General features: G+C 38.2%; 1 pseudogene; it reads left to right on the top strand.

Moving 5' to 3' along the window:
- Positions 1-9032: 9032 nt before the first annotated feature.
- Positions 9033-24248, top strand: part of LOC149223332 (heat stress transcription factor A-1-like) — a 50824-nt pseudogene continuing 35608 nt past the window's right edge.

The following is a 24248-nucleotide window of genomic DNA, read 5'->3' as shown; positions in this document are numbered from 1 at the left end:
TTTTATGTGTAATATCGTGTAGCTTGAACATTACAAGCATGAAAGTTTCATTTAAAAGATAGGTCTAGAAGTGAGTAGTTTGCATTGGATATCAACAAATATGAAATTGGTCTCACATATGCGTGGATGATTGACACAAATAAGTAGGAAATCATTGATCTGTTATATGATATTTAGTGATGAGATATTTCTGTCATAGCAAGATCAGAGCCTCACACACAATACTCAAACAAAGATTTACTAATCCATGCATTGTTGGAAGCCTCTAGCTTTTGGTGTAATATCCTCTTTAGGTAAGCCCCCCTTTAGGTGTTCTGCAATCATCTAAGAAGAGTGGGGAAGTGGTAACTTAGGTGACACTGGTTTCTCTTATAAGTTGCCCTAAGTTTATCATGAGCATGGACCTTGCCTATCTAGCATGGCAAATCGAGAGGTAACACAACCAATACAATGTAACAGATATGACATGCCTCCAATGTATATGTTAGTGTTTGTCGATCAAATAGGTATTTCCATGAGGGTGTCTACTTATGGAAATCGTCATTTAAAGTGTTCTATGCTACTAAATTGGGTCACTTAAAAATTTATTTAAAAGAGAGCCATTGATCTCATGGTTAAATCTCAAACATCGAAGATTAGGTTTTTGGCTCATGTCAAAGTTATAAAAGAAAGAGAAGGAAAATGACAAATACACAGAACATTCATTTTGATTTCACAAGTCACGTGTGTGAAGGAGAAAATCAGAGATCTGATTTTCAGTCATTGGAGAGGATTTCAGCAAGGAGAAGGCAGCTAGTCTTCAGCAAGGATAGGCAGCCAGTTAGCACCAAGAAAAAGAACAACCATACAGCCCAGCAGAGCAGCCTGTATTGCTGTCTGTACGGATTCCATGCAATCGTACAAATTCGAGAGCAGGCTGCCTTGATTTCTGTGCAAATTGTAATTTTCAGGATTGTTATTCATTTGATTAATTCTCAAAGCCATTTTTCCCTGAAAGGGAGCTGATGTAAGTTCTGAAGGTAATTTTGAATGATAAACTAATCTAGAAGGGCAAAAATATTTGCGCACTGCATTTGATTGCTTTTCTCATTTTCCGCTATGTGCAAAAGTTAATATTTCCAGCAAGTAACTAGATCTGATCTATTTGCTTAGATAGCTGGTTTCAGTTCCAGCTTGAGTCAGGAGGGTCCTTTGATGCACAAGAGGTACTCTATGTACCTGGCTTAAAGAAGAACCTTTTGTCCATCTGTGATGGAGGACAAAGGTTATAAGGTTAACTTCCGGAGGGGGCAAGCATTCATCTGCCCAGAGGGAGCCAGTTCAGAGACTGCAGTGAGGATTGGAGTCCGGGTGGGGAATTTGTAAAGACTTCAAGGTCAGCCTGTTCAGGAGCTAGTGCACTCCAGTGAGAGCATGTGTGAGCTTTGGCACAAGAGGATGGGACATTTCCATCATAGAGCTCCACCATTGCTGAGACGAATGGTCACTGGGCTTCTAGGCTTTAGGCTGGACCAACAGGGAGTGTGCAAAGGATGTGCACTTGGAAAGAATGTCAAGGCATCTTTCCCTAACAGCAAGACTCGATCCAAAAACATTTTGGATCTGATCCATTTTGATTTAGTAGGGCCTATGATAATATCTTCAATAAAGGGCGCATCTTACTGTGTGACCTTCATTGATGAGTTCTCTAGGAAGGCCTTGATCTACTTCATGAAGATTAAGGGTGAGGTCTTCAATCATTTCAGAGCTTTCAAAGCTTAGGTGGAGAACATGATAGAAGGAAGATCAAGGTGCTGAGGACAAACAACAAGGGTGAATACACCTCTAATGAGTTCACAAATTTTTGCAAGGAGGCAGGGATCAAGAGGGAGAAGGCAGTGGCCTACAACCCACAACAGAATGGGGATGCAGAGAGGAAGAATTGGTCTATCATCAGGTGCTGTGAAGGCCATGATACATGATTAGAGTTCGTCAATGTTTCTGTGGGCCGAGGCATGCAACACAACTGTGTATTTGCAGAACATGAGTGCACATCAAATTCTAAAGGATAAGACATCGAAGGAAGTATTCATAGACAAGAAGCTTGAGATAAGACATCTTAGGATATTTGGTTTTTCAGTGTACATCCACATACATGTGGAGAAGAGGACAAAGTTGCAGTCCCTAGGTGAGAGGGGCATCTTGGTGGGATACAACGAGGATTCAAAGGCTTATAGAGTATTCCTAACATATCAGCAAAAGATATTATTGAGCCAAGATGTCAAGTTTGAGGGGAACTTGGCATCTAGGAAATCTTAGGACCTACCAACACCTACAGAGGGGTCTCAGGAGGAGGAACCAAAGGAGGAGCTAAGAACAAAGACTTCCAGTAGCAGAGATAGCCAACCTTCAGTGCAAGAGGAGCAATTAGCTCCTTTGACATCAGTCAAGAGGCCTAGGTGGGTGGAACAAACCTTGCGGGATGCTTAAGAGCATGTTGAGCCTCCCAGGACCACTTTTAGGGAGAGCAGACCTTTGTAGAAGTTTCCAACATACATGGCTTTGATGATCGACATAATAAACACAAAGTCTTCCATCTTTGAGGAAGCAAACAACCAACAGGTGTGGAGCGCTGCCATGGTGGAGGAGCACAACTTGATCACGAAAAATGATATTTGGGAGATTATGTCGAGACCAAAGGGGAAGTCAGTTGTGACTTCCAAGTGGCTTTACAAGGTAAAGCATACAACAAATGGCAGCATGGAGAAATACAAGGCCAAATTTATGGCCCGCGGGTTCTCTCTGAAAGAGGGAGTAGACTACGAGGAGACTTTGCTCTTGTAGGAAGATAATCCTCTATTTGAGCAATTCTTTTGGTAGCTTCTGAGATGGGATGGAGCATCCATCAAATGGATGTGAAGACTGCCTTCCTCAACGACATCACTGAGGAAGAAGTCTACATTAAGCAACCACACGGGTTTGAGGTCCATGATAGAGAGACACATGTCTGCAGGCTTAAGCAAGCCTTATATGCACTCAAATAGGCACCTAGGGCTTGGTATGCCAGGATTGACAACTATCTACAAGGCATAGGATTCACTAAGCGTGAGGTAGATCCCAACCTATACTTCTTGTTGGTTGGATTTGAGCCCCTCATTTTGGTGTTGTATGTGGATGATCTCATTCTGGCAAGTGCATAGAGACTAATTGCAAGTTGTAAGTTAGATCTAGTGTCGAAATTTGAGATGAAGGATATCGTGCTGTTGCATTACTTTTTGGGACTTGAGTTTTGGAAACAATCGAGCGAGATCTTCCTCGGAGAGGGAAAGTACACTCTAGAGATCTTGAAAAGATTCATGATGGATGATAGAAGATTGATGACCAGTCCAATGGTGACCAACTGGAAGAAGATTGATTCTTCAGTTTCAGAGTTGGCAAACTCCAGACAGTACAGGTAGTTGATTGGCTTGTTAATGTATCTGGTCAACACTCGACCATACATCAATTTTGCTGTTAACACCCTAATCCAGTTCATGGTGGAACTAAAGGAGGTTCACTAGGTTTCAACAAAGAATGTGCTAAGATATTTGCAAGGCATAATAGGATATGTATTTCAGTACCTTGGTGGAGATAGGGTGAGGTTGTAGGAGTACTCATATTCAGACTAGATAGACAGTGATACAGATCGAAACATCACCTCTAGGTGCTACTTTAGTTTGGGGTCAATAGTCATTTGCTGGTTCAATAAGAAGTTGTAACGCTCCATCCCACCCCCTTGGACTTCCCAGGCTAATGGGAGGTGTTACTTTTAACTAACCCAACCTCCAAGGTTTAGTTATGGAAATGGGGTTATAAAGTTTTCTTCCTTCCCAAAGTTATCGAAATTAACTTTGGATAACATCATCGCATTTTACTCATTGAGATCTTTCCGACGATATAAATTTTACCTCAATTCAACTCCTAGATTGAATGTTACGCCCTTTCAAAGATTTCCCATTTGACTCCTGCCATGTTAGCAAGAGGTTGCCACGTGGCACCCACATGAGACCCATGTGACCTTACCATGTCAGTCGCGACACTTTCGTCGCACCTACGCAACTTCTTGGTGCACTCATGGAACTTGCCACATCATCATTAATTGCGGGTCCCACTAGGCTCGACTTCTTCATATGAATCCACAACTCTCCTTTTATTCGTCCATAGAGGATATCCTGGGGCACATAGTTTGCACTTCGCAAACCTCCTGGACCCCCAGATCCCTGGATATATCTAGATCATTGCCACTTCATAGCACATGTTCAAATCTGGCCCATATCTAGGCCTTGGGTGCATTCGACCTTGGCCAAACTCTGGGACTACATGCCTTTGTGCCTTGCCCACAACCTCAAATGCCCTGGATTCCTGGACACATCCACCACTTCGTGAAGCAATTCGACCTCATGTTAATAAATCGCTAATGGACCCCACCCAAGACAACTAAATAAAGTCCAACTTGCAGTTACATTCTAATTCTCTTCCACGAAGACCCAAATAGGTCCCACCCTAGATGTCGCCATTTCAATTGCTTCTCCACAAGTTATCTAGGCGATATCCAAATCCGGTGCACTCACAAAGCGCACAGGAGCAAATGGTCGGGATGTTTGGACTCCAGGATTCATTTGCCAACTCTGAAAAAGCATATCCGGCTTGGATACAATTCCCGTTGAGGACTTGTTTGGTCCCGGATACAAGTTTGACGCTTTGTGATACTGAGACTTGGAACTCGAAGCATTCAGGGACTTTGCCTCGACCTTCCTTGAATATCTATAGGAAGTGTTACCACAAAATCTAGTAGGCGATGGAGAGGGAAACCCTACAAGACAAAGAGCTAGACTAAGTGCTAGCAATGGGACAATAGCCCACTGTCACCATAACCAAGGTCCCCTGCTATTTATGGACTTTCACCGATGGGAGGAGTCCTGGTAGGAAGGAGATCACTTAGGATAAATATGATAGATATAGGACACAAAATGATAAAGTTGGAGCTCATTCAAAAGAGAGGCTCGATAAAGGTACAAGACTGAAAGAGAAGCAAAGTGCTCTCTAAGAAAAGCCCTAGAAAGGAAGGCTCAAGACCTAGGGTTTTTGTTAATTTAGGTTGACATTGATGTCAATATGGCACTAGCCGGGATGACAAATATTGTTAAGATGCTACAATGTCATTGATGAAGATGCCAAGTCACTAATGAAGAAGTGCCGAGTGTACCTTGATGATCTAGGAGCTCTTGATGACCTATGTGATGAATGTCCTTACCTTTGATGGTCTTGATGATCTTATGAAGCCATAACCTTAGATGTCCTTACCTCCAATGATCTTGATAATGGAAGACTATACGATGATGATGAAAGACTACATGCCCCATATGATTGATGACACATCACTATCTTGAGGACATGATGACATTTATGAGCCTTGATGAAGAAACCAAACAAAAGTAAGCCCATCCATGAAAAACGTTGTTGTCCTATATTTCTGCACGAGATAATGACCAGTTACATTAAAAATTAATTTTCACCTCCTTAGAGACAGAATCTTTCCTTGAGACCTACACCATCTTTTAGAGCATAATTTTGCCTTTCTAATGAGCTATTACACAGCCTGAAACTCCAAGCGGTTTGAAAGTTGTGAATTTTTCAAGTTAAAAAATATATTTTTTTACAGTGAGCCGACCTGCACCTTGTCTTTCAAGTCGGCCTCCATATAGTGACGTGTCTCTTTGCTTTAGCTTGCAAAAAAACACTATATATACACTTCAATCTGCATTTCTCCTCAACAATTTCGGAGAAAAATTTCAGAGATAAAACACAGAAGAGGACAGAACAGTTTAGGAGGCTGAGGAGACAAGGAAGTTCACTGTTTTGGGCTAAAAAGATTTCTGTTGGGTTAAAACATCTTGGGAACAATATTTCAGCATGGTGAAAACACAGTCAGGAGGCTAGAACCTGAACAGAAGTTGGATTGCAGCATTACGTGGAGCCTTCTAATCTGAAATTGAGTGTTGAAGTGATATGTTAAGGAGGGTTTGGATAGAGTGTTTTGTAGCCACTTTAATGGTGTAAAGGGGACTCGGTAAAGGCAGTTTGTTGAAGTCCCATGTACAATCATTTGAGGAGTCAAATCCACTGTTAGAATGCAGATCCGTGGAGCCTAGTGTACAATATTTTTGAAGGCTGTGTGCTGGAACTAAAGCATGCAATTTGGAGACACCTGCTTGGACTTGAAAAGCAACCTATAAAGAGCTCGAACTAAGTCTTGGATCTGTGGAATAGTGGACAACAACCTGAAACTTCGGACAATGCCTTTACTCCTAAAATTTTGGACTTTGACCTCTGCAGCAACATACACAGAGGCTTGGATCACTGTTTATCTTGGACTGTGATAGTACAGTAGCTCAGACAGAGGTGTATACAGAGGCTCGGACAGTCGGACAGAGGTATTATTAGGACCTTGAATTAAGGTGTAGACAGTGGCTTAGATAGAGGGTAAGACAGTGGCATGAAGTTGGTGATCTCCCTGTGGTATAACAAGACTATGGTGTATTGTTGGTGTACAACAAATTAGTAACCTCCTTGATTGCAACATTAATACTCTAAGATATAGCTGCAGTGAAGACTAATGGTGGAGACCTACATTGTACAGTCAACCACCATGTTTTTGAACATGTACAGTGAAGAATCTTATTGAAGGAATACAATCGTTGTGGAGTGATCTTAAAGAAGATCTCAGATTGGAGCCTTCTTGTTGAGTTGCCTTGACTGACCTTGGAGTCACTATTGAAGACATTTTGGTAAAGTAATCTTGAAGATAACATTGAAGACCATGATGCATCACTAAGGTCATCATGAGGTGACTTGGAGAGATCTTTGCTTGGGTATAATGAAGAGCAGTGGTGACACCTTCTATGAGACAAGGTTGTCATTGATGATATGACGTGACGATTAAGTGAAGGGATTGCTGAAGATTGACAGGGCTTGTTGAAGAAGACTTTGGGAGCTGTGAAGAACAACCTAACATATCTTGACAAAGCAAAGCTAAAGGATTGGTGTCCTTGGAGTTGGTGCTCCTAAACTCAAGGTTGGTGCCTTGGATAAGATAGGGTCGAAGCCCTAGAGGTCGGAGCCTCACTAAAGTCCAAGTAGGTGCTTGGCACATCCCAGGTTGGAGCCTGGGTGTCTTCATCAAGGGTTGGAGCCCTACCCATATTGTACTTGATTCATTATAAAGATTATATTAATAAAAATGTTTACTTCTATTGTTCATTTTTGTGTTCTAAATATAAGTGATCTAACTGGTAAAAGTAACAATTGAAAAGAAATGCTGATTCACCCCCCTCTCAATATTTCCAACAGTTTTGAGGGTTTTCGATGGTAATAGGTATTCACAAGGTCAAGGTTTGAGAGAAAAGGCTTCTTCAGATATACTTCAACACATACTAAGCTCATACAACCTTCAAAGAAGTCCTCAAGTAGAGGAAGAAGAACCTAGGGCTAGGGTTTCCTTCTTGGAGTAGCACCTAGGGCAAGAGTTTTATGGATGAAACTTGAGTGGATGCCCATCAAACTTGTAGCATATTTAGCCTAGACCTTGTTGTCGCACAGAATGTCTAGGCACCGTGACAACGCCCAGATCGGGGGCTATCACCCTGATCCCCAATCTCTCCGTTTAAGTTGTCTCCCTATAGTAGGCTAAGGGGGGTAGACCCTATGGAAAAAAAGGAATGAAGAAGAACTGGTTGGGAACCATCTAGTTCGAGAGACATAGCGAGGCAATCAAGTACTTGATTAAGGCCTAGAAAGACGTAGAATTTGATTAAATTTTAAATGATTAATACTAGTGCCTTATGGAGTTAATGATCTTGCTAGGTAAAATGAAAGCCGAGTAATTGATTAGCTATTGTTGCTTAGGAAAATGAAATCTATTTGTAATTCCACAATAAAAATCTTTAACAATCGCTTGAAAATATTTGCAAAATGTCTAGCATGTAATGAGCATTAAATGATTCAAGCAATGATGATCAATTTCACTAGATGCACAATGTCTTAGCAATTAAATTTCAAGAGATACAAATACCTTAATCAACCATGAAATTTAAAAGCTAACCAGTTCAGATCCTAGAATTTAAATGATTATGCTTAATGACCCAAATCTAGGAAATTCACCACTTTCAAATAGTTAATCTTTAGACATAAAAATTTAAACACATTTAACTATAGAGAAATGGCAAACACTAATACCATGATAACTCACCTTTAGATTTTATCCTTGATGAATTCGATTAATCGTAGGAAAACTTTTCGATGGCTAAGCAAGACTAAATGTGACCAAAATAAATCGAAAAAAGATTTAATAATTTTTAAATTTTTTAATGGGCCAGAGGCTACATAAAAAATTTAAAACCTTTAAATGTGAATTTAATTTCGATTTAAATTTTTTAGGATATCTCAAAGTCACATTAAAAATATAAAAATGAAGCCTCTTCCTTATTTCTAATTTATTTATTTATTTTTTAAAGATTTTTTAAAATATTTAAGATTTTTTAGTTTTAGAATTTTAAAATAAAAATCATAAAAATAAAAAAAATAAAAATGAAACTAAATAAATCCTAACTTAAGTTTTAAATTTAATTAAACTAAAACACATATACATACCCTAACTTTAAAATACAAATGAAACTACCTAACGCATAAAAAAAAATTCGAAATGTTTGCTTGCTATTGTGCTCGACGAATGGAGAGCAGGGACGATGGACACTTGGATATGGAAGCGGATTGGAGAGGCAACACGTAGTAGACGTGGAGGAGAGGAAGGCAAGATGAATGGAGCAACAACTGCGGGTTAGGTAGGGAAGCTCACGTGTTGAAGGACCTGGGATGAAAACGCAGAGGAGAAAGGGTTTTAACGCAGGTCCAGGAGGAGGCGACATGCAGGAGGGAAGCCGTGGACAGTGATTGAGGATAGCGTGGATTTTTTGTGGCAGCGTGGATGGCGTGGAGGTCTTTGCAAGTGTGGTGCGATGGAGGGAAGAGGGCACACTGGAGGATGGAGTGAAGACTGCGTGCAGAGTAAGGTGGCAGACCGAGAGTATGGGCAGCAGATGAGAGAGATGAGGGAGTGCTGGCAGAGGGTATGCAGAGATGGACGTGGAGATAGCAGAGAGAGGACTGTAGCAGCGTGGGGAAGGATAGTTGCGGGGATAGAAGTACCATGTTGATGGCTGCGGATCTAGAGATGGAGTTGCGTTTTATTGACTGCGGATCTAAAGATCCGTGGGGTAGCAACCAAGAATGAATGAGTGAAAGGGATCCAAGGGTTTTGGAGCAGTGGCAGACAGAATCGACGGTGGAAAAAGGAGACAAAGATTTCGATGGCGGATGGAGCAATGAGGAAGCTGTAGGCAGGGTTCTGCAAGCAACAACAAGAGGCTGTGAGCCTAAAAAAAATTTCGAAATTTTTCAGGCAACAGAAAAATTGAAGATCCCAGGCAGTAGACAGGAAAAGAAAATAACAGCCCAATAAACCCTTAAAAATTTCCCAGAGATTTCTAAATAAAATTTATATGTTCTACTTCAGAATTTATTAAAAAGTTTTCCCCAGATTTAGAAGAGATTTTGAAACCGTTGTTTTGCAAAACAATGCCCTTGCAAAAGCTGGTTTTGAGGCCAGATCTTACCCTCCAGGGCCTAGATCTGACTTTAAAAATCAAACTTTACCCTCAAGTCTGCAACTTGTTCCTGAAAACACAAACACCCAGAATCCCGATATACCAAAAAAAAGAAACCCCAGAAACCCTAAGTCAGAAAAATAAAAAAAAATTACAAATCTATGCATAGGAGTAGCAGATCTACCAGATCTGGCGAGTGTGAGTTCAACTCCGCTCCCAGATCTGATAATCTGAGGCTCTTGAAAGCGAGATTTATCAATTCAACACATAAATTTTTTGAAATTTTAAATTTAAACGGAGGTGCTTTGCCCAAAACCCTTCATGCATCAACAATGAAACTTCTTATGATAAGCCCGGGATTCAATCAAGCTGGGCTCTTCAGAAAATACTAATCGGGAGTTGGCTGGTCCAACTGAAAACTTCCCCGAACGCCCGATGATCTAAAAATCAAGAATTCCCTGCACAACTCAATTCAACCATTAATGTAGAGCGAGAAAACGATAATAAAATTCAGATTTAATAGAGATACTTGCCATTATATTCAGAACTTAAATTACCATTCAAACCCCAGTGATCAAGCAAGATACCTGTGCTTAAATCACTCTTCATAAAGCTATCATCAATGGCTAAAAGGAAATCTATGCATGAAAATAACACATCTTACAACATTTCCACGAAGAGTAACACCAACAGAAATTAACCCCAAAGTCTTCCTTTATTGCTCATAAAAAAAAAGATTACAAGAGAGCTTTCACTTAGCACACGACTCAAAGATCGAATCATTTCAACTGACAAATGACCTCCTATTTAAAGATAAATCTTCCAATGGCTAGTTCGAGTGGTCCTTGCAAAGTGATCTTGACCGTTGATGAGGATCAAAATTTCTTTTAATCTCATCGGTCAAAATTTTAAATATTGAGGAAATTTCGAATTTTTTAATTAAATGCATTTTAATAAATTCAAAAATTAAAAGTTTGCATTAATTTCCTCAAAATTTTGACTTTGACTTAACCCCAGAGACCCAAGGCATAAAATTTAGCAAAATAATCAATTAACCTTAGTCCCTGGACCGGTTAAGATTTATTTTTTTAAAGGACCCACGAATTTTACCTCTGGAAAATTTAAATTTACCTAAGACCTAGGACCTATGAGGGGATAAATTATTTTTCTAACCCTCAAGACACTTTACATCATGATTTTTTACATTTTTTACATCTCAAGGGGGGAAACCCATTTGAAAAAGACTCTCACAAACTACCCATTTCTGTGACACAAATATAATCCAATAGACTAAGCAACTTGTAATAAAATAACCTAACCAAATAGTTAGGATTATTCCCAAATCACTTTTACACAGGCTCGATCTATAACACTAGGACTCATCTAAGATTTTGGTGACAAAATTCATTCCGGCTTTGGGGTAAGGCTGAAGGAAAACTTTGCCGACCATCCGAGAATGGATCGGTGAGACAAAAAACCTCCGTAATGTAGATCGTCACCAGAAAAATAGGTTTACCTAGGTGATACACGACACGGATCTGCTGAGATTATTTACATTATACACATGCAGAATGGGTTTACATTATAACATGATCTTCAGGCTGACGATGATAGCTGGATGGCAGGAACACATCGATCAGGCGCTATCCCTTTTGCAAAAAAGGGGTTGTACTGCTATGGGTCGTTGACACGTAGTGGTCAACATCTGGCTCTACTTGGGGACACACTGCTGCCTTGTAGGAATGTGAGAATCCAGAATATGCATCCACGCAACACACAACAAAACATAAGTAGCGTCCATCCAAAAATCATCATATAACATTAAGCATAGGAAAGATATAAGCTCTTCATTTATTAACTATCTAGTAACATGAAAAGTAAATCTAATCCTAAAACATAAATGAAATGCTGAAATGACAAGGTGTAGGGTTAGAAATATAATACAGAGGATGCCCCATGGCATCAGATGTTATCTTTGAAGAATAGCTTGAGCATTTCGCCATTCGCAGGTAAGTCAAGTGGTTCGCCATCCAATTTGCTCAAGTGGAATGAATTTGGCCTAGCAATGTCTCGGATAATGTATGGTCCCAGCCACAAATTGTCAAACTTCTTATGTTTTCTCGGCTTTTCATTTTTGCAATCCCAAAGGAGAACCATATCTCCAATCTGCAAAGATCTAGATCGAGATAATTTATCAAAGCTTTTCTTAATGTTGAATTGACTTTTACATATATTATCAAAAGTTGTCCTACGAGTTTCATCCAACTCCACAATCTGATCGATTCTATGTTGAACAACATCTTTATTAGTGGAAAAATGCTGAAGGAGTTGATAAGCTGGCAATTTCAGGTGCACAGGTAAGGTTACATCCAAGCCATAAACTAATTCAAAAGGACTCTTACCAGTAGCTTTCTTTTTAGTAATCCTATCTACCCGTAAAGCATACTTGATTTTTTATCCCAAGCTCTTTTATTATCCCCCACTATCTTCTTGATAATGGTTATGAGATTTTTATTACTTGATTCAACAAGTCCATTACCTTGAAGATAATAATTTGATGAATGAGATAAGACAATGCCATACTTGAAACAAAAAGATGAAAATTCTGAAGAACTAAAGGCCTTGGCATTATCAGTAGTGATCTTAGCAGGGACCCCAAATCTAGTAATGATATTATTTTCAATGAAATCCATAATGACCTTTTCAGTGGCATTCTTAACAGGGATGGCTTCAACCCATTAAGTGAAATAGTCGGTAGCAGTCAAAATCCATGAGTAGCCATTGCTAGAATTTCATAAAACTTCCCAATGAAGTCCAGGCAACGACAGGTTGTAAAGGCAGGGCAACAAGCTTCTGTTTCCCAGTGAATAGTTGGCAGGCTTGACAACTTCTAACAAATTTAGGCACATAAGAAAAAATTGAAGGCCAATAATAACCAGCTCTCAGAATTTTGTGGTCAGTAGTTCTTGCAGCATAATGACCATCACAAAACCCTGAATGAAATTTAGAAACTAATTTCTTGGACTCAATTTCATCAACACACCTAAGTACTATGCCCTCCGTATTTCTCCATCCAAGGCCATCCTTTATGAGGCAATACTTAGTGGCTTTTAATCTAAGAGCCCTTCTCTTATGAGTGACTAAATGGTTAGGACATGTAAGATTTACCAAGTAATAAATAATGTCCTTGTACCACTCATGCTCTCCTAATCTTTGCAGCTCGGGTGAAGATGAATCGTTAAGACAAATCAAACCAAGAGCTTTCTCATTACCTTCAGTCATCATTTGAGCCAAGCCTTGGCCTTTGACTAACTTGGTGGGTCTAATCTCTAAATCATATTCTTGTATTTTAGTAACCCACCTAGCACGAGTCCCTAAGCAATTAGTTTGAGTTAATATATCTTTAACCGCAGAATGTGGGACAAAAGAAATGATTTTGGAATAACCCACATAAGTTTTGAAATGCTTAAGAGATTTGACTAAGGCATAGGCTTGCTTTTCCATGGTATTGTATTTTAATTCAGAATTTTGAAGCGCTCTACTCATGAAAGCAATAGGCTGCTCATGACCATCCTTATTTTTCTGCAATAAGACACCAGCAATGGTATCTTCAGAAGCGAAAGAGAAAATCATGAAATCCTTAGAGTAATCAGGACTAACTAAAACAGGGGCTTTTGCAATAGCACCTTTGATTTCCTGAAAAGCCTTTTTGCCATCTTCTTGCCAAACAAATTTTACATCTTTTTTCAGAAGACTTTGAATAGGCTTAGCTACTTCTGCATAATTTGGAATAAATCTTCTAAGAAAATTTGTTTTTCCAAGAAAATACTGAAGGGACTTAAAATTATGGGGAAGAGAAATTTTTTGGATTGCCTCAACTCTTTTAGGATCAATCTTGATTCCATCTTTAGAAATGATGTGACCAAGTAATTTCCCTTCAGTTACTCCAAACACAGACTTAGCTGGATTTAAAGAAATCCCGTACTCTCTACATTTATCAAAAACTTGCCTAAGATGACTTATATGACTAATACCATCCTTAGGAAAAATAGTAAGATCATCCTGATAAATTTCGATAAATTCCCAATTAAACCTTTGAAGGCATAATCCATAGCCCTCTGAAACATAGCCCCAACATTGGTTAACCCAAACGGCTTTCTAATATATTCGAAAGTACCCCATAGTGTGGTGAATGTAGTTTTGTAACAATCCTCCTTAACCCATACTTGATTATATCCAGAAAAACCATCTAGCAATGACATCATTCCAGAACTAGTTACTCTTTGCAACATAGTCTCCATGTTCAGTAAAGGGTAATTATCTTTCTTACATGCTAGATTAAGGTTTCAAAAATCGATACAAAGTCTTATTGTACCATTCTTTTTCCTAAAAATCACTAGGTTGGAACACCATGTTGAATGCCTTGTTTGAGCAATAATTCCTGCTGCAAGCATCTTTGAAAGCTCCTTTTGAACCAAAGGGGCTAACTTAGGATTTATCTGCCTAAGATTTTGATGAAAGGGTTTAACATTTTCATCTTTCAAAGGGATAGTGTGCTCCATGACATTTTCCCTATAACCTTTTAATTCATCATAAGAAAATGCTAAAACATCTCGATATTCACGAAGTAAATTGATTAACTTTTTTCTTTCTTCAACATTAGTACCCTAACCAATTTTGATAATCTTTGGATCCCTAGAAGTACCAATGTTTACCTCGATGTATTCGCCTGGATCCATTTTATTTTCCTCTTTCATCTATGTGGCATCATGCTGATCAAAGTGCTGTTCTAAAGAAACCACATTCCTAGGAGTAGGATTTATGATATCTTCATGATCATCAGATCCATCCTCCTTAGAATTGTTAGATGATCCAAAAATAAATATTATCATAGGTTATTAATTTAGAATAAAATAATTATTAATCTAAGATATTAAATTAATAATTATTAATCTAGAATATTTAATTATTTAATGGAGACATTTAGAATTAGTATATTGTTGTAAAAGATATGACTCTACAAATGTGTTGTATCTTAGGCTCTATTTTAGGAGAATTGTTAGTAAGATTGTTTGAATAGCTTTTATTGTAAGTGGACACTTGTTATTGCATAAGTGATCCATAATTAGAGGTAGTTAGGACATTGAACTTATAAATAGCTCATTGCAAGAGTGTTTGGTTGTTCGGGTGTAAACTCTTGCAAAATTCTAGATGTAATTGTTTTTTTTATTAATAAAATTACGTGTCTGAGGACACTTCTGCCATTATTGTGGTATCAGAGCTCCAGTAATGCTGCAATGGTTGTGAGGAGGATATTCCAACTCAAAAAAGTCCTGGAAAACTCCATTCAATTGACCAGTGAATGATTGGTATGGAAATTGTCTAGTATTTGTTTTAAAAAAAAGAAAATAAATTTTATCATTGTTTTTAGATTTTTAAAATCTGAAAATCATTTTTTATTATTATAAAAAGAAATTGCCTTTGTTTCTGGAATTTTTGTTATTGCTCTGCTTCAACACGCTGTTTGACCATGACCTTACACTCAGCGCTGAGGAACTGAGGCAGCCCGTGGCCTGTCCAACGCTTAGGGCTCCACCAGAACCACCACCCAAATATCCATCGCTGTCATTATCATTATTATAACCATTTCGATTAAAATGGTCACCATTGTAGCTGCCACGACCACGATTGCTATAGCATCTTGATTGCGGGTCTCCTCCTTGCTCGCCTCAACCTCCTTTGCCCACTCCATTTCTCGACTCTCTCACAGCCTGAGCTAGAGGTGAGGGTTCCGTGCTGCACCGCCAAATATCAACACAAAACCACTTGATGAAGGTTTCCTCGCCTGTTGCCGAAAACTAAGAAACGAGCCCCAGAATCTGGATTTCATGCAAATTTTTTCCATCAAAGCGTGTGAAGTTTTTTGTCCAGGGTTTCATTTTTCTCTTACAAGAGCCATAGAATGAGTTGCTTGTGGTAATATTTTAGAGCCAGCGTGAGCACAGCCAGCCAGCACAGCCAACCAACGTGACAGCCAGTCAGCGTGACAGCCAACCAGCGTGAGCACAACTAGCTAGCACAACGAGCTAGCGTGACAGCCAACCAGCGTGAGCCAGCCAACAAGTAGTGTGGAAGCCAGCAAGACAGTGTGAGCCAGTAAGCAAGCCAACGTGCAGAAACTGAATGCGTGGACGTTGCCAGCTTGAAAATCTATCAGGAAAATAGCTTGGAGATAAGTGGCTGAATGGGTTAAAAATTTTGTGTTGTGCGTACATATTGGGTGTTGTGTGCTAAGGATTTTTTTTTTTTTTAATTAAGTGTGTGCTTTTACATTTCAAAAAAGGGGGGAGATACGCATTAAATTATCTCCATTCATTTTTAAATGCAAGTTTTAGAGACTTTCATAAAGTCCTTTTAAATGAATGAGAGTTTTAAAAGAACTTAAAAATGGATTAATGTTAATGGAGAGATAAGGATTTTTCTATGATTTGTAATTTGGAGAGATAAGGAATTTTCTGGTATTTGTAAATGTTTAGGGCACTAAATTTTTTGGAGTAATAAGGAGATTTATTTGTAATTTTTTTATATATGGAGAGATAAGTGTGACATTGTAACTCAAAGTAATTTTACTTTGAGGGGGGGTAACATTTTTTTTACCAGGTTTTGCAAGAGCATCATTGTAAAAGTCAAATTTTGAAAGTTACCTTGTAAATATTTGAGAAATTGACTAGAGCCAAGTGCAAAGCTTAGTCATTTTTCTCCTGTTTCAACGACTATACGAGGGTCAAGGCCAAGCCCCGATAGATCGTTTTTTGCATAGTGTCTTGCGTGTTGTGTTGCCCACCTTGATATTTTTTCTTTGTCTGATTCTTGGTGCGAAGCTTCAACACTAAAATGTCAAAGTTGATTAATTTGTTTTTTGATTCCGACAAACTTGAAGGCACAAAATCTTACAAAACATGGCAATGCCTCATCGAAAGCACTCTCATTTATAATGAACTGTGGCAGGGTATATGTGATGGTGATATTAAGCCAAATAAACCCATTGATGCAGTTGCACTAGCAAAATGGGAAGTTAAGAATGCCAAAGCATTTACTCTCATTAAATCTTCTGTCAATGATGAAATGTATGTCCATATAGCAAATGCTACAGATGCATGGTCTGCGTTGAGAACTTTTAAAGAATTCTTTGATACTCAGCCTGAATCAAAGAAAGTTGATCTACAATTAAAATTGTTGCAACAAAAGTTGACTGAAGGAGGTGATGTTCTTGAATATATCTCCAGACTTAAAAATATTAGGCAGGAAATCATTAATGTTGGTTTTCCAGCAGTAGATGATAGTTTTATGGTCACAATTTTAATCGCTGGACTTCCTTCTTCATACACACATTTTTTGGAGACTCTACAATTAATTGGTAAGTTAGAGAAACTAAAGTTTAATGAGCTCTGCGAAATGTTGACCCAACATGATAAAACCTTTGGGAAGAAAAAGAAAGTTGGTGAAGATGTCTTTTTCACAGAGGCCAACAAATAGCTCATTGCAAGAGTGTTTGGTTGTTCGGGTGTAAACTCTTGCAAAATTCCAGAAGTAATTTTTTTTTTTTTTTTTCTGATTAATAAAATTACGTGTCTAAGGACACTTTTTCCATTGAGAATCTATCCGAAAATTTTCAAACTCATCCAAGTTATCGAGAAACGAATCACTTGTTTTTCGTCATAAAAAATTTGCCAATGCTTTGAGTTATCTGGAACAGAAGGCCTAAATATAACTTCCATTTTTATCTTATCCTTAATCAACCCATCAGATAACAACAAAGTGGAAGCAGCTACAACAAGCTCATCTGCTGAACTATTCAGCTCTCTTGGGATAGCCTCAAAGTCAAGGGCATCAAAGTATTCCATAGTATCCCATACAACATTTCTATAATTCTTTAACCTTTGATTTTGCATGTAAATTTATTTTTAATTTGCATGATAATTAAGTCGGAATCCCCCTTGATGCTAAGCAATTTAACTCTTAAAGACTTTGCCAACTCAAGACCCAACAACAAAGCTTCATATTCAGCAACGTTGTTGGTTGCTTCAAATTCCAACCAATAGGCAAATTTGAAAATATGACCAAGGGGTGATTTTAATACTACTCCTACACCTTTACTGTGCTTATACGATGTGCCATCAAAATACATGTACCAAACTTTATCCTTGAGATCCCCAATCTTTTTATCAACCTTATCATCGGGAAGAATTATGGAATTAGACAGGATAGCATAATTCCCAATGTCAGATTGTTCTTTAATTATCTCATTATGAGGTCTCTTAGGATCTTCAACATGGAATCTTCTCTCAAGCTCTCTATTAAGTGTCACAAAACCATCACCTCTAGGAGAAGGAATCATAGCATATGACCAATTCATTTGAATATTCCCTCTTAGGTCAGAGGCCCATTTTCTTGATAAAAGCATACCCCAAGCATCAGGCACATCAACAACGACAATGTCCATAACAATCATAATGTCAAGGTAAACTGATAAATGAACCTGTAAATCCTTGATCAAACCGTGAACTTCAATCTTCTTAGAATCCATGGTACATATATTGTAGTAAGGCCTAGAAACTCTTAAATTAAGTTGTTCCATAACCCTCTTGGTCATGACACAAGCTGACGCGCTAGAATCCAGCATGTAATTATTCAATTTGTACCCATTAACCATCAAAGTAATAAAGAATGGCTGATGATCCTTGTTATATGAATCTAGACTTGCAAATATATAGGAGCATCCTGATAATCAACCTCCGGTGCCTTCTGTTGAGAAACATTCACTTGAGGAGCTTCAATAGCTTTTAGTAACTTAGCCCTTTGGGAAGGAATCTTCGCAATCTCGGAGACAGGAACCCAGATTTTTGCATTATTAAACCAACTTCCCAGATCGACATCTAATCCAGAGTTTGAACCCGGGTTAAAAATTTGAGGAGGAATTTGATTCCTGGTTTGATCTTTATCCCTTCTTTGATAAGTTAAACCCTTATCTTTAGCAATTTCCATGATTCGCTCTGGAGAAGGCTTCTCACCATATAATTTAACCATCATATCATCTTCATTCTCAAAATTATTTATACTAAAAGCTGATGTGGAAGGCATAACATCTTGACTGTTTTCCTTAACTTCCATCCAGTCTTTCATAGACAAAGAAAACTCTTTACCCACACAATTTATTTGATTACCTGCCCCAAACATTCCATTATCCAAAATCCTTCTAACTATGGGGCAAGTTGCCTCCTCATGAAGAGCATCACAAGCCTGACAATAAGGCGGAGCATCATCGACCAAATTAGTATGTTCAAGCGGATTAGGTGGTCTCTACTCACTAGATTGACCTTTCTTTTGCCAATTATTATTTTGATTATTATTATTATTTCTAGGCTATAAATTTTGCGTTTGAGCTCTTTCCATTTGGACTAACCTATTCTGCAAAGTAGTTATTTCCTTAGCATGGTTAGAGGTTAATTTCGCTTGGTTAATCTCCATGCTTTCAATTTTTTGCAGTAATTTTTGAACGAGGTCATTATCAGATTCTTGAACCCCTTTTCCTTTAGGTTCTTTTAATTTCATTGAAGCCCTATCAAAACCTGGGATTTCAGACTTCCCAGATGTTGCCTTATCTTTTTCAAGCTCTACTGCTAAAGCTTGACAATCCCTATAATCAGGAAGTTTAGCACGTCTTAACTCATAAGAAGGCTCAGGGCTAAAGGCATCAATATAAAAGTCCCGAAGAGATTTATCAGTAGGTTTATAATCTTGAGGTAATTCCTTAATGATATCATTGAACCTCTTGTTAAATTCTTCTGCGGTCTCATTTTCTCTCTTTTTAATGATACTGATAGCTTTTACGAGATGCCTTCCTTCTCTCTTATCTCCATACTTTTCCTTAAAGGCATTAACAATCGATTGCAAAGAATCAAATGAATTTTGAGGCTTTTCCGTAAACCAATCTAAAGCATCCCCCTCCAAGGTAAGAACAAAAAGGGTCATTTTTACATCTTCATGATTAAAATCAACAGCCCTTGCATACTTACCCAGCCATGAACTAAAAGATTTTAAATGAGAGTTAGCACTAATTGCATTATTGCCCTGAAAGATAGGTATCTTATCCATTCCATGTTTTGGAATATCATTGGGATAACCTTGAATGTTAGCAAAGTCACAAGGGGCGAATATGTCCATGATGTCGTGCTCGACCGGGTTAGTAAAAAGCAAATGGATATCAGAGAGGGCTTCTTGTCCGAGATTTACGAGAAGGGTAGGAGAAGAGAATTTATGTAATCGTACTCTGAGAGCCCTTTTAGGATCAGGAGTAGGATTAACCAAACTGTTTGGATGTTTTCTAGTATACACTTTTGCAAAAGATAGATGAAGTGGAGTCGCCACTCGGACAAAAAGTCTAACTCAGAATAACCCGAAAGCAAGGAGCCAAGGACAAGGAACTTATCCTGGTAAGAGACGAAAGGGATGAGAGGAAAGAAATGAGATGAATGTCGAAGAAACCAAGGACATAAAAACTCTGTCCTCGGTAGCGGTGCCAAAAAATGTTGTCGCATAGAATGTCTAGGCACCGCGACAATGCTTAGATTGGGGGTTGTCACCCTGATCCCCAATCTCTCCGTTTAAGCTGTCTCCCTATAATAGGCTAAGGGGGGTAGACCCTATGGAAAAAAAGGAATGAAGAAGAACTGGTTGGAAACCAACCAGTTCGGGAGACACAGCGAGGCAATCAAGTACTTGATTAAGGCCTAGCAAGACCTAGAATTTGATTAGATTTTAAATTATTAATACCAGTGCCTTATGGAGTTAATGATCTTGTTAGGTAAAATGAAAGCCGAGTAATTGATTAGCTACTGTTGCTTAGGAAAATGAAATCTATTTGTAATTCCACAATAAAAATCTTTAACAATCGCTTGAAAATATTTGCAAAATGTCTAGCATGTAATGAGCATTAAATGATTCAAGCAATGATGATCGATTTCACTAGATGCGCAATGTCTTAGCAATTAAATTTCAAGAGATACAAATACCTTAATCAACCACGAAATTTTAAAGCTAACCAGTTTAGATCCTAGAATTTAAATGATTATGCTTAATGATCCAAATCTAGGAAATTCACCACTTTCAAATAGTTAGTCTTCAAACATAAAAATTTAAACACATTTAACTATAGAGAAATGGCAAACACTAATACCAGGATAGCTCACCTTTAGATTTTATCCTTGATGAATTCGATTAATCTTAGGAAAACTTTTCGATGGCTAAGCAAGACTAAATGTGACCAAAATAAATCGAAAAAAGATTTAATAATTTTTAAATTTTTTAATGGGCCAGAGGCCACATAAAAAATTTAAAACCTTTAAATGTGAAATTTACTTCGATTTAAAATTTTTAGGATATCTCAAAGTCACATTAAAAATATAAAAATGAAGTTTCTTACTTATTTCTAATTTTTTGTTTGTTTGTTTGTTTTGTAGATTTTTTAAAATATTTTAGATTTTTTAGTTTTAGAATTTTAAAATAAAAATCATAAAAAAAAGAAACTAATTAAATCCTAACTTAAGTTTTAAATTTAATTAAACTAAAACATATATACATACCCTAACTCTAAAATACAAATGAAACTGCCTAGCGCATAATTTTTTTTTCGAAATGTTTGCTTGCTGTTGTGTATCCGCAGGTTTGAAGCTCAACAAATGGAGAGCAAGGACGATGGATGCTCGGATATGGAAGCAACATGCAGTAGACGTGGAGGAGAAGAAGGCAAGATGAATGGAGCAACATCTGCGGGTTAGGTAGGGAAGCTCACGTGTTGAAGGAGCTGGGATGAAGACGCAGAGGAGAAAGGGTTTTAACGCAGGTCTAGGAGGAGGCAACACGCAGGAGGGAAGTTGTGGACAGTGATTGAGGCTAGCGTGGATGGCGTGGAGGTCTTTGCAAGCGTGGTGTGATGGAGGGAAGAGGGCACGCTGGAGGAGGGATTGAAGACTGCGTGCAGAGTAAGGTGAGCAGACTGAGAGTACAGATAGCGGATGAGAGAGCTGCGAGAGTGCTGGTAGAGGGTACGCAGAGAGGGACGTGGGGATAGCAGAGAGAGGGCTGTAGCAGCATGGGGAAGGAGAGCTGCGGGGATAGAAGGGCAGTGTTGTTGGTTGCGGATCTGGAGATGGACCTGCGTTTTATTGACTGCAGATCTAGAGATCCATGGGGTAGCAACCAAGAATGAATGAGTGAAAGGGATCCAAGGGTTTTGGAGCAACAACAGATAGACTCGACAGTGGCGAAAGGAGACAGAGATTTCGATGGCAGATGGAGCAATGAGGAAGCTATAGGCAAGGTTCTGTAGGCAACAACAAAAGGTTTTAAGCCTAATTTTTTTTTTCGAAAATTTTCAGGCAACAGAAAAATTGAAGATCCCAGGCAACAGATAGGAAAAGAAAATAGTAGCCCGATAAACCCTTAAAAATTTCCCAGAATTTCTGAATAAAATTTATATGTTCTGCTTCAGAATTTATTAAAAAGTTTTCCCTAGATTTAGAAGAGATTTTGAAACCCTTGTTTTGCAAAACAATGCCCTTGCAAAAGTCGGTTTTAAGGCCAGATCTGACTTCAAAAATAAAACTTTACCCTCAGGTCTGCAACCTGTTCCTGAAAACACAAACACCCAAAATCCCGATATACCAAAAAAAAGAAACCCCAGAAACCTTAAGTTAGAAAAAAAAAAAAAAATTACAAATCTATGCACAGGAGTAGTAGATCTACCAGATTTGGCGAGTGTGAGTCCAACTCCGCTCCCAGATTTGATAATCTAAGGCTCTTAAAAGCCAGATTTATCAATTTAGCACAGAAAATTTTTGAAATTTTAAATTTAAACGGAGGTGCTTCGCCCAAAACCCTTCATGCATCAACAATGAAACTTCTTATGATAAGCCCAGGATTCAATCAAGCTGGGCTCTTCAGAAATACTAATCGGGAGTTGGCTGGTCCAACTGAAAACTTCCCCAAACGCCCGATGATCTAAAAATCAAGAATTCCCTGCACAACTCAATTCAACCATTAACGTAGAGGGAGAAAACGATAATAAAATTCAGATTTAATAGAGATACCTGCCATTATATTCAGAACTTAAATTACCATTCAAACCCCAGTGATCAAACAAGATATCTGTGCTTAAATCACTCTTCATAAAGTTATCATCAATGGCTAAAAGGAAATCTATGCATGAAAATAACACATCTTACAACATTTCCACGAAGAGTAACACCAACAGAAATTAACCGCAGAGTCTTCCTTTATTGCTCATAAAAAAAAGGTTACAAGAGAGCTTTCACTTAGCACACGACTCAAAGATCAAATCATCTCAACTGACAAATGACCTCCTATTTAAGGATAAATCTTCCAACGGCTAGTTCAAGTGATTCTTGTCAAAGTGATCTCGATCGTTGATGAAGATCAAAATTTCTTTTAATGTCATTGGTCGAAAATTTAAATATTGAGGAAATTTCAAAATTTTCAATTAAATCATTTTAATAAATTCAAAAATTAAAATTTTACATTAATTTCCTCAAAATTTTGACTTTGAGTTAACCCCAGGGACCCAAGGCATAAAATTTAGCAAAATAATCAATTAACCTTAGTCCTTAGACTTGTTAAGATTTATTTTTTGAAAGGACCCACGAATTTTACCTCTGGAAAATTTAAATTTACCTAGGACCTAAGACCTATGAGGGGATAAATTATTTTTCTAACCCTCAAGACATTTTACATCATGATTTTTTACATCTCAAGGGGAAAAACCCATTTGAAAAAGACCCTCACAGACTACCCATTTCTACGACACAAATATAATCCAGCAGACTAAGCAACTTGTAATAAAATAACCTAACCAAATAGTTAGGATTATTTCCAAAACACTTTTACACAGACTCGATCTATAACACTAGGACTCGCCTAAGATCCTGGTGACAAAATTCATTCTGACTTTGGGGTAAGGGTAAAGGAAAACTCTGCTGACCATCCGAGAATGGATCGGTGAGACAAAAACCTCTCGGAATGTCGATCGTCACTAGAAAAGTAGGTTTACCTAGGTGATTACATATACGACACGGATCTACTAAGATTATTTACATTATACACATGCAGAATGGGTTTACATTATAACATGATCCTCAAGCTGATGATGATAGCTGGATGGTAGGAACACATCGATCAGGCGCTATTCCTTTTGCAAAAAAGGGGGTGTACTGCTATGGGTCGTTGACACATAGTGGTCAACAGACCCTAAGCTTCATGTGTAGGCTCTTGAAGTCCTAAAATATATCCTTCCTAAAATTTTGATGCAAGCCATAGATTTTCACCCTAGCTTTCAAATGACCAAATTTTAAGAGGAAAAATTATGGATGAAAAGTGGAGATGACCACCAAGGACATGGATTAGTGCCTTGTCCTTTGGGCATATGGAGCCTTAGGATGTTCAAGATGAGCTAAATAGTCTCTAAGGAGGCTTAAAAATGATGCCCTAGGTACC

This window comes from Pinus tabuliformis, chromosome Q (assembly GCF_031772625.1).
Source record: "Pinus tabuliformis cultivar Carrire ecotype Pingquan chromosome Q, CPIR1, whole genome shotgun sequence".
NCBI classification, from domain to species: Eukaryota; Viridiplantae; Streptophyta; class Pinopsida; order Pinales; family Pinaceae; genus Pinus; species Pinus tabuliformis.
Note: the sequence above shows the minus strand (reverse complement) of the source record. Positions and strands in the feature narration are given on the sequence as shown.